The sequence below is a fragment of the Oryzias latipes genome, chromosome 20, assembly GCF_002234675.1.
Source record: "Oryzias latipes chromosome 20, ASM223467v1".
Lineage (NCBI taxonomy): Eukaryota > Metazoa > Chordata > Actinopteri > Beloniformes > Adrianichthyidae > Oryzias > Oryzias latipes.
The window spans coordinates 2,428,768-2,440,769 of record NC_019878.2 but is presented as its reverse complement, the minus strand read 5'-3'; the positions used below and the strand labels follow the sequence as shown (position 1 = coordinate 2,440,769).

Sequence of the window (12,002 nt, the reverse complement as noted above, 5' to 3'; positions counted from 1 at the left end):
CCTATTAGAAAATTGTCATCAAAAGACTGAAGACTGCACACGTCAAAGGTTATCTTGACCCCATAGGACAGCACAAAGGTTAAAATGAGGAAAGCAGATTGGGAGACCTGGAAGTAAAATGAAGACATTCATGAGTGTTAGGAGAAAAAGGTTAGTCAGTGCTGTGGGACTCAAAATGAAAATGTGTGTACTTTAAATTGATGAGGCCCACCATGAGACAAGAATACCGGTTATTGAAACCAATCACGCATTTAAACTACAATTGATTTTTTTATTCCTTCATGAATGTTTAGGAGGATATGAATACGTCCATGCAATTATTAACTGGGCCAATTAGCCGTATACAAACTATTTAATGATTATGCAATGCCATTTGGATTTCCCACCAGAATCAATCATAACTCCTCCCTGCCATCTGAGCAGATTGAGTGGCTTAAATGAACTTTAGTCCAGATTCACAGACCAGGAAAAGAGGACTTGGAAGGAGGCTGAACAAACTGATCTTTAGCTACAAATGTGCTTGAAGCAAAGGGGCAGGTTTTTTACTTGTACGGTAGATTCCCACACCTACAGACGCATTCTTTGGTCATAACCTTAAACATGGTGACAGTTACCACATTTTAACGCATTTGACAACTTAAACAAGACGAGGAGGCCTGTGAGATGACAGAGAATGCTCAGAATGCACCCTCAATAAGTAAAAATTTCCCTAGGACTTAAAACTCCTGCATCTGATCATGTCTTCATCAGAAATATGAGAGCCCGTGACGGTCCAGGAAAGTTATTGGGAAGAGATTGTCCATACAGTTGCCTATCGAATACATGACGATGTCCCCAAACATGAAATCCATCCTGGAAAAGAACAAGAGGTTTTAAATGTTACACAGAAATCTTCTTTTGCATTGACTCATCCTAGAAACATCTTAGTTGCATTACAACAAAAGAGAAAAACTCAGAAGAAACAAAAGGAAAAGAAAGAACTGAGAGAGAACGACACAGATCATGACAAATACTACTCAGTATCTTTTCAGTCATGTGAAACTGATATTCCATCTGAGCGTTAGCACTGAAGACCCAGAAGCAGCACACAGAGAAAAATCACCTGTACCAGAGGAAGAAGCAGGAACAGCAGGTGAAATGCAGCACTGTCCAGAGACGGAGGACTGGATAGCTGTTGAACAACCTCCAGAATATATTACCCCCATGTTATACCTGAATGTAGTGAGGAGGGTTATCAAACACATCAGTGATCACACAGACACCCTCAAGTTTTCATATGAAACTCTTGGCACACCAACATAGAGAAAAGGGACATCTTTATATCAAATGAGCTGTACTACACCACGTCCTACACTGTGTCCACATACCACTGTCCTCTCCATTGTGGATACTTAGAATGACTTTATCCAATAAACTAAATGGATAAAGTTTCAAAGAGACATACCCTTTCATGTTATGAACAGGTAAAATGCATAGATTGCCCCCGCTTATTTGTGCTTCACTAGTTATGGTTTGGGGTATTCCCAGATTTTTTTTTTTAGTCACGTGACTCCAGTTCATCACTAAAACTCAGCTCAAGAAGCTCATATGAGACCTTTGCATCCAAAAAAGGTACTGCGGGGGAGGAGGGGAGCGGCTGCTAAGGAATATTTCACATCTATTTCCACCGGTTCCTGAATCACTACCACCGAGTTTTGTGCCCTTGCACGGAGAAATGGCATCATTTGAATCAGAAACAGCCAAAAAATATCCAAAAATGCTTAAGAATAGTTATCATCCTGAGCATTTAATTTGGATGAAACCGACCTCTTCTTGAAGAAGGAACGAAGCACTCCTGGTTTTAAGGCACAGAGAGACACTCCTAATGTGTGTTATAAAGTACACTACGGTACAGTCTATCGCTCTGAATTAAAAAAAAGTATTTTTGTTGAGCAATGTTCCAATAGTCTTTAATACAGGTTTTACAAAGCATCACAAGGATTAATGATGAGTAAGGATCGGTGACGGACATTCTCCGGCTCATGTATTCTGTGTATTCGTTGGTGTCTCTAAAGTCCTGAACCCCCTTGAATATAGGTATTGGGTATGAATATCGTATTGTTAAAGAATAAACAGTGATTGGACATTTGAGACCATGAATGTGTGTTTAAAATTAGGTTAAAAAATGGAAACAAAAGAATTTTCCTGTTTGTGCAAAAACAGGCTTGATCATTTTTAATAGGCTGATGCTGGTGAGAGTAAGTAAAGTTTTGTGTTTTTGTGGAGAAGCGTTGTTTTCTCTTTCCTCTCATTAAGGACACAGCTCATTGCATTTTCCATCTTTCTCCTTTTTGGACAGAAGCAAATGCAGGGAAGCAGACAGGATATCTTATATAAGATATGATAAGGACTTCATTCTGGAGTTCTTAAAAAAGAAAATTTACCAATTTACCAATATGATCAATTTTTAAAATGTGGGGACTTCAATAAACATGTGTGTTTCCCAGCAGGTCAATAAGCAAATGAGGCTTTTGGAAACTTTTAGTTTAATTCAGGCCGCAGAAAAGCTCACACATATTCAGGGGCACACAAAGTTTCAGTCCTCTTCAGCATCCTTCACTTCTGATGTGCCACAAGGCTCAGTTTTGGGACCTTTATTGTTTATTTTATATCGGCTGCATTTGCAGCATATTTTAAGTTCTTTTAAGGATATTTTTTTATCATTTTTATGCTGATGATATTCAGCTTTAAGTGTCTTTTAAACCCCAGGATGTTTTTAAAACACAGATTTTATGCAGTTGTCTGATTTCGGTCAAGAGATGGATGAACAACAACTTTCTCTAACTAAATGAAGCCAAAACTGAGGTCCTAGTCTTTGCTCCTGACAGTTGCCTCCCCCTAATACTCCAGGGGCTCGGTCCACTTGCTTCCTTTATGAAACCCTCTGTCAGGGTGAGTCTTGACCCGGTTTTATCCCCTGACAGGTCAGTTTTTGGGTCACTTGTTCGTTCTTGATTTTTGTTATCTTGAAAAAAAATTGCAAAACTGAATCCAATTGTGTAGCATTCTGAGATAGAGAGGCTCATCCACGCTTTTATTTTTTCTTGTCTTGATTATTGTAACTCCATCTTCACATGTTTAAGTAAAGAAATCTCTAGAATGGCTCCAGGTTCTGAATAAATCAGATCTAACTCACAGAGTGTTGTTTAACTGTGAGGATTGTGCATTTTAGATTGGATTTTTAGAGACACTTTGATCTTTTTGTCATGTTCATGCTCTGTTTAGAGTCACACCAGGTTCAGGTCTTTCATGTCATCTGCTTGTCATTTCTGGATTTCTCCAAGGGTCTTTTTTCATGTTGGAGTTATTTATTAATTCTTTAAGGTTCTGCCTAAGCCTGGTCTACACCACCAACTCCTGACAGTAACTGAACTCTGGAATATTTGTAACAGGAATAAACTTAACTCCAATGAAGCACAAAAAACTCACAACAAGAACAAGAAAGGCATTTTTAAATTTCATGTTTTTGACCCTGTAGATGAAGGCATTGAAAAAAAACATCTCCAACATTTGAGATTTCTACAGATTGTTCAAAAAGAGCAAACATCTGCTGTGTGAACTGAGAGAACCTGTAGAACAAAGCATTTCCATCAAGTGTTTGCTGCTGCCGCTCCTCTGAAGCGGTTTGGCTGCATGCCTGTCATGTTTGTCGCTGTACGCTAAAAGCTCATCAGTGACATCAGCCAGACTGATCTGTGCGCAATGGAATTCTAGATTTAAACCTGTGAGTCACCTGTTCACAGAAACGTCTGCCTCAAGACAGCTGGCTGAGGAAAAACAAAAACACATTAGGATTCACTCTCTTATTTACTTACTGGCAGGATTTAATTCTTTCAGATAAATTGAGGACATTTCTAAGCATGAGGTTGACCCAACAACAACTACTGAGCTCAGAACGTCATGTAGCAGGGAAAGATACCACCCACAAACATTAAAAGCCGATTGTAATCATCCAAAATGTGGGACAGGCAGATTTGTCTCCCCAGAACTCTCTGACTGTCCATAATGCTGTGCATTGTGAAATAATGCAGCATCTTTTTCTTGATGTTGTCCTGTCAATCATGTTTGTGTTTGAAAATGATTGCTCTGTTTGTCTGTTCTGAAACTGTCAATCTCTGAGACTTTGACACTCTGCTGGATTTCTTTTAGTTTTACCTGTTACGCAATCAGAAAGGGAACAGCCCAACCAGGTAAAAATGCAAACATCCGCTCAGCTGGAAGGAACGCTGTCAGAAATCACAGAACATGAAGGTGAAGATGAAGTTCTTACAGGTCCTGCTGCTCCAGAACTTTGTTTGGACTTTAACCAGAGGAGGTGAGTGAAACCTTTACAGTCTTTCATTCACAATGTTTTACTTTATTGCTCACAGTTTTAAACATTTATCCCTCTGAACGACTCTTCATCAATGTAAACACATCATGGGATTAATCAAACAGTGTTTCAAATATTAACTAACATAATAAATAAGAATAAGAATGTATTAACAATAATACATTCAGTGTTTAAGACTGTATTTAAAGGTCTGCCTCTGTTGTGATGTTTGGAGCTTTAAATATTCAGAACTTGTTGGTTTACATTGTTGATCATAGTGAATGCTTTCAGTTTGATAGCCTAAAAATAACTGTTTTAAAGAAGCTTTAAAAGGACAAAGTCAGTCTGAACATTTGATGTTTAACTCCAGAAGATTGTTCAGTTTTAGCAGGTCAAGGCGAAGCTGCTCAGTTCATAGAAAAACAACTCATTAGTTTTATAACTGGAAAAAAAAACAAACAAATTAAGTTCAGTGTGAAAAGCACAAAATTGAAACAGTCAGATTACAAACAAGAAAAAACAACACAATAAAACAGTTTTTTTTATCAATGAGACACACCCTCAATTCTGAAAAAACACCTCCAGAGATCGAGCAGTTTGTAAAATAACTGAAACCACTCAAGACCATTATTGGAGATTCACAGATTTCAGTCCGTTCCAAACACTGTGATGTCACAGACAATAGAAAACTGTTTTTTCTCTCCAAGCTCTGAGCCGGTGTTCTAACGATACGTCCTACCTCGCAAAATTTTCTTACCTGTAGCACAAAATGATAGATACAGCTACCGAAATGTCCTATTTTATCAGATAATCTCCTCTACTGTATATGAACGAACGAACAATTTAGCAATACGATTTTAGCTGGTAAACACAGCAGGGTAGGAAACATTCATGGGGGGAGTAGGACAGATTTACGGGGGAGCAGTGCAGCTGTCACAAGAACAGGCAGATGTCTGGTTCCATCTGCAGCAGGTTTATTAACTAAACTAAAAGTCCAAAAAGCTAAATGATGGTCAGGCCGGCAGTGGTTAATAACAAGCATGGGAGCATCAGAGGAACAATGAGAAGAGTCAAGATCCAAACGAGAGTTGGGGCAGGCGGCAGGCAAATGGAGTAAGAGACAAAACAGGGTCAGGAAACAGAAGATCAGGTCTGGATAGAACACTCTGTAATGCAGGCAGAGTGCCACAAACAATACTTCACACTGAGTGAGGCTCAATGCACTGTATACTGTGAGTAACTGCAAATGGGAGTCAGGTGTGTGGCATCCAGGAACTGAAGTGCTTTTAGAATTCTGGAGACGGTTCCCACCGATGACCAGAGGGGAAAACAGAGTTCTGACTTCTGACAGCAGCCTCACAGGGGAGCAGTATCCAAAGGGATAAGCTAACAAATGTTTAATAGGACAAAGAACTTCTTTAAGGTTTTAACCTAAAACATCTGGTTTGAAAAAAGTCAATAATTGTTCAGAACTATTGCATCAGGATGGTTCTCTTTAGGAAAGATTTGATGGCTGAAATGTTAATGGTCTTTAGAAATGTCCCAGATCGCGGTGTGAGGTTAACCAACAGGGCTGAGTTGTTGAAACAAACTGCTCAGCACATATTCAAAAATCTAATGTGAAACCTATGGAGGCAGCGTGTGGATGAGCTCTGACTGCAGGGGATTTTTTGGGCTGGTTTGTCAGTAACAGCTGTGAAGTAAGTCAACTCTCAGTGTCTCTAACTAGAGTTGTTGTCTGTGTTGTAGAGTAGACTTTCCTCTGATGTGCGGTGTTAATTCACTGACAAATAGAGTCTAATAATAATTTCTACTACCCCTGTAGGTCGGGGAGATACAATGCATCATATCTTGAAATAAGTAATTAACAAAATCCAGTATTTTACTAAAAAAATGTTTTCTCTTATTTACAGACACAGATGTTTCCTGTCGATTTGGACAGAGCTGCGTCTTTCCCTGTAGATTCCCACCCGGAGACGAAATCTTAATCCACTGGCATCTCACACGTGGAAATGTTGTAGTCCACTCCTTCTATGAGAATCGGGACCAACTGGGACAGCAAAGCCAGCAGTTTAAAGGCAGAACGTCAATGTTCAAGGATCAGATCTCAGAGGGAAACGCCTCTATGCAGCTGACTGGAGTGAGGGTTCAAGATCAAGGAAGATATGAATGTTACACCAGCACCCTGAAAGACGATGCTAAAAAAAGCTACATCAACGTGAAAGTAAAAGGTACGAAGATGAATTAACAGACGATAAAACTGAATTTTCTTCCTTTTTTTCTTCTAAATCCATCAGCCTGTAAAGTTTTTTGTCTTCCTGAAGGCACAGCCTGATGTTGAGATACTTAATCACTACTTCAACTGAAAACGCTTCATTCTTGAAATGACTTTGAGTTGACATTACTGGATGGCTCAGTTGGCTGTGTGTAAGACTGGCACACAGGAAACCAGAGTTCACTTTTCAGGGAGGGTGATGAACTTCATCCAGTGTGGGTCTGTTGTGCTACTGCCTAACTATGCAACCACAAAGAGCGTCAAGTTGGCCAGCCCAGATAAAATACAGAGTTGTGAGGAAGGGCATCCAGCGTAAAAATCTCTGCCAAACCACCTGTGTGAATCAGTGAAGGATGGTGGCGAGCCCTGAAGGGAATATGCCAAAAGGTGAATAACATGAATTCAAACAAAGGAGAAGCGTGGTTGTGAAATTTGATACGTTTATTTTATCATAATAATTGTTCTGCTTGTCATGTCCAGCAGCTTGGCAAACAGATAAAAGCTGATAGCTTCTTGTTTTAGACAGATGTTATTGTTCCAACAGGGAGATATGTAGCTTTGGACACACGTGCACCACAGGGACACAGACACCCCAGGCTCAGATGTGATGCAATATCTGGCTCACGGCACAGACAAAGATCTCAGGGATCCCCTTTCCTGCACGGAGAGAGGACCACCAGGCCAAAAAAAGCCAACACCCAAGGGTGTAGAAAAAATTGTTGGACAGAGCAATGTGAGGAGTCCTCCTGTTTGTTAGCAGTGATGTCCAAGCCCCCTCCCACTAAAGAACCCTCCTTGTCTAATCTTAAAGACAAGGGAGATGGGATCCACTTGAAGACGTCTAGGAAGCTGAATGCACACCACCACCAGGTTGACGAACTTTAAAAAAGTTTATGGTTTTCCAGGTGAAGACGACCAGCAGAGCACAATAAGACTGTCCGTCCCACGGCATAACTTGGAGCTGCAGAGGGTCTTTTATCAAAGTACCTCTTATATACTGTGACAGTCCTCAAGTGTGTCTGCCTGGCAGTTCTCCAGGCCTTGTGGAAGCGTCTAAGAGAAGTGGAAGCAGACAGTACAGATACCTTTCCATCTTGAGAACCAAAAAGAGAAGCAGACATCAGACCACCTCAAAAGGAGGCAACCCAGAAGAGTGTTATGCCTGTATTCCGCCCGGTCATGTTTCAAGCCTGCTGGTTAAGATGCTTTGTCTGCCCATTGGACTTTGGGGTTGGGGGGGTTCTGGAATTCTGGAATTTCTTTTCAGAATTTGCAAACAAACTCTGGACAAAGAAAAAATGTACAATGCGTAGATAATTCTTTTCAGTCCAGTGTTCAAACAAGTGGGTGTTGCAGTAGGAGTCTTTGAAGTGGATGAATTAGCTCCAATGCTTGTTGCTTGGTTAATGTTGGTGGAGTTATTGTTGGAGTGTTTGTGTTGATTTGTCCTGCGTCAGTAAGAACTGTTGGGCATTTGGTCCACTGTGTGTCGTTGGGCGTGGCCAACGGGCATCAGGACTGAGTCTGGGGACGCACACTGGAGCTGTGCAGGTTTGGAAGGTGACCAAATTATTTGAAGTTTTTAGGGTTTTAGGTTTCGTGTGTCTTTTAACAATTAGCCAAAGTGTAGTTTTCATCTGTGGTCCCTCTGGTCATTATGGAAAAAAGGATAAATAAATATGTAATAAAATACAAAATGCAAATACAAACATTTACTATACAATTTAACATCCTTACATATTAATAAAACAACATTAAGAACATTAAAACAATACAACGTTTAATCACAACATAAAAAAAGAAAGAAAATCCAATAAAAAATTAGCCGGTTTCCAGTGTCGGAGAGTCCTGCCTTTTGTTTTTGAACTAATGTGTCCGTTCCTCCAAAGCCAACTTCACTGCAGACAGAATCATCTTAAAGTGTGGGTGACATGGCCTATTTTAATAAGCCAAAATATAGTAAATAGTCTCTATTTCATGTTGCGATTGTTTTTAATATTTTTCGAAAAAGAATAAATAGCGAAAAACGCGATATAAACAACGAGGACGGCCGCCTGCTTCACGCATTCCGCCGACTTCGCGCCGCCATGTTTGTGCCGTAACGAAAGGCAGACAACATGGCTAGCACCGATAGCGAAGCACCGAGTGATGCTACCGTCTCTATTAGCGATTTATCATCAGATGAACAGAAAGATGAAGAGGAAAGTTGCGGAGATTATCATGATGATGAGTCACTTTTGCAACCGTATCGATTCGAACCCTTTTGCGAAAGTGAGGTCGTCGGACCGAGCGGTCTTCCGGCCGTCCTCCTGACCCGCCAAAGTGAAAGGTCTAGTGATGCCGATGACGATAGCCAGCATGAAGATTCGGCTAGACTCCAGAACACGGCGTGGTTAGTTGCCTTTCGTGTACAGGCAACATTTAATTAAAATGAAGGATTATTCAGTATAAAGATCTGTTACTCTAGGGCCTAGGCCTATGTATAATATATCATAGGGAAGTTTTTATATCAATATATATACCGTATATATATTAAACGTAAACTCACTCTCTTTTGTAATAAATAAATTTTGTAATAAACGTTAAACTCACTCTCTTTTGTAATAAATAAATTTTGTAATAAACGTTAAACTCACTCTCTTTTGTGCCAGCTTTTCGGTCACAGATTTTCTCTTTTTGTACTGGCTGCTGCCAGTGCTGGTACTGGGCGTTTCTGTTTCGGACGTTCCCACTAGCGATCTCTTGAAAATGGTGGGGATTGCGTTCGGTTTCAATACTTTTTTATATCTGACATGCATTCCCATATCTTTCATGAGCTGTGGTGTTTCTTCAAAACAGTCTGCCTCAAAATGTTCGCTGCATAAAGTTGACGAAGCAGTTGGCACCCAATTCGCCCTTGTTCGCTGCACTTGTTTTGTCCATTGTTTCAGCAGCGTTTCTTGTTTTGGGAATTTATACACAGATACACTTTCACTAGATGTATTGCTACATCCAGCTGCCACACAACGACTTGGCATGTTGATGATTAACAGATTTAAACACGAGAGAAACGAAGACTACCTGTTTTGTTTACATGCTGTCCGAAGCGGAACTGCGAAAGTCAATGCCTTTCGTGACGTCACAAGTCATATCGAGGTCACTTCCAGCCTGCGCTCTTAGCGGCAAATTCAAATCTCTGATTCCTTCGAAAGATGTCTATTATTCATATGCTTCGGATTTTTTTCGACGCTAACTATTGGTATCAATAGAATCAGCGTTTAAAAGGCTTTTTTATTTGACAAAGTTGTTCAAAGCATGGCATCCACACTTTAAAAACAAGCTTAGATGTGGACAGAGGGGGGGGGCAGGAACCTCACATTGGAGCTTTTTTAACTGGTCACACACATTAGATTGAATGTTTAAAAACTATAAAATTTGATATTAGTCTGTCATCTGTTAGGATTGTTGCATCATATCCTTTTAAAAAGGGAACACAAATGCTGACCTCTAATGTAGTGGGATTTTTTTTTGGCACTAAAAGAAACATTAGAAAGAGATAAAGGTGGTTACCCTAGACACTCAGTTTAAGAAAACAAGCCTTGATCAAATCTGCTCCAGGTGTTTTTCAGGCATCCAGTTTTTTGAGGGGCTTTATGCAAGTCATGGGGACAAATGGATAAAAGTAAAAGGATCACAAGATAATTATTATTGGGTTTGTCACAAAAGTTGCTAAAAAATCAACCCAGCAGCTAGCTGACAAAAATGTTAATTTGTCCTGAAGTTTTTAAACACTTCAGGACTTTAGTTGTGTCATAAACTGGAACAGTCTCTAAGATTAAAACTGGGAAAAGCATGAGTGTTTTTTCTTACAAAACTTAGAAACTTAGAGACTTAATCACTTCTCATCAATTTAGGTTGCAGAGACACGGAAGTATTGCAGAAAGCGTTCGTCATTAAGCTGCAGCTCCTGCAGTGGATGGTGAGGCTCACCACACTGGGAGAGTCTCTGAATGATCTCATGAATCACATGGAGATTTGATAACAGATGCTTTTGAGGAACTCTTCAAATCAATGAATCTTATCTCTGAACATCATCTCTGTCTTACCTGCATTGTAAATGAGAAATAACCAAGGCACTGCTCTATGTAGTGATCAGGCTAAAAATATTTGGCTCCTCCCCACAAGCATTAGGGGCGTCAAATTTATGAACGGATTTTTGGACAAGCGTCATACAGGGAATTTGCCTCACGTCCAAACAGAGACGCCAGACATGAACTCATGTGCGGTGTTACCGTGCCATGAGGTTTCTTTTGAAGGAAATCAAAGCACTTTTTTTTGCAGCCAACAGGGATGCTAGTGACATTTCAGAGTGTGTGAACAGGCCCCACCCTTTGGACTAATGTCTACACCTGACAGTAATGATGATAAACCTCCAGCAATCTGCTGCTTTGGGATTCTAGCGCGCTTCTTCTTATCCATCCTCCACCTTGTTGACCCCGCTTTTTCCTCCTTTTCTTTCGTACCCATATTTCCCATCTCTAACATACCACTCTCTCCTGTTCTCTTCTTTTTTTTGTCCAAAAAGAAATGTACATAAACACAATTAATATTAACAAAGTTTAGACTCAAATCCAAAAGGGGTTTATACAAATACACACATCCTGTGTCAGAAGATTCATAACACCCTATTGTACCTGTAAAATCTTTCCAACCACCTCAGCTGCGTGACAGGACAAGTTAAAAAATAAATAAATGGGAGTAAATGACACTCAAGAAAACAAATCTATTTCTACTTTCAAGTCCAAGAATTCTATCTGATTGCAGATTTATTTTGACAAAACAATGAGATATCTGAGACTGTTTGTTCAGGTAGATAAACCCAGGAGCAGGAAGACTCAAACAAATCCAGAAGGTTTCAAGGATTTACTCAAAACGCCAAACATAAGCGACAGCATAGAAGACGCTTCAACACCAAACACAGAATGAACCACCCTTAAACCACGAAACTAACTTACATAATTGCAGGCAGCTGTGATCAATTAAGGATGACATGACATCACCCCCCCCCCCCCCCCCCCCACACACACACACACAAAGTCTGGCTGTAACGGTTTCGGTTTCTTTGTGTTTTGTTCCTTGATTTCCTGTTTTATTTTGTAGTAATTCCTGTTCTGTTGTTGTTTTGAGCTTTACCTTGCCCCATCAGTCCTGAGTGTTTCCACCTGTGTCTCGTTTGTCTGCATATATTTAAGTCTTGTCATTCCCTTCCTCCTGTGCTGCTCCATAGGTTAATGTTTCCCTCTCCCAGTGTATTTCGAGTTTCGAGTGTTTCTGGCCTGCTCTGCAGTGGTTTTTGGTTGGTTTAGTTTTGTTATTAAAGTTCCTGTTCCCCTGCAA

The 12,002-nt window shown here is 40.1% G+C and overlaps 1 protein-coding gene across 1 annotated transcript in view; it reads right to left on the bottom strand.

Annotated features, from left to right (window-relative positions):
• Positions 1-12,002, bottom strand: part of LOC105353610 (hemicentin-1-like) — a 703,897-nt gene that overhangs the window by 491,978 nt on the left and 199,917 nt on the right. The gene's annotated exons all lie outside the window — the stretch shown is intronic.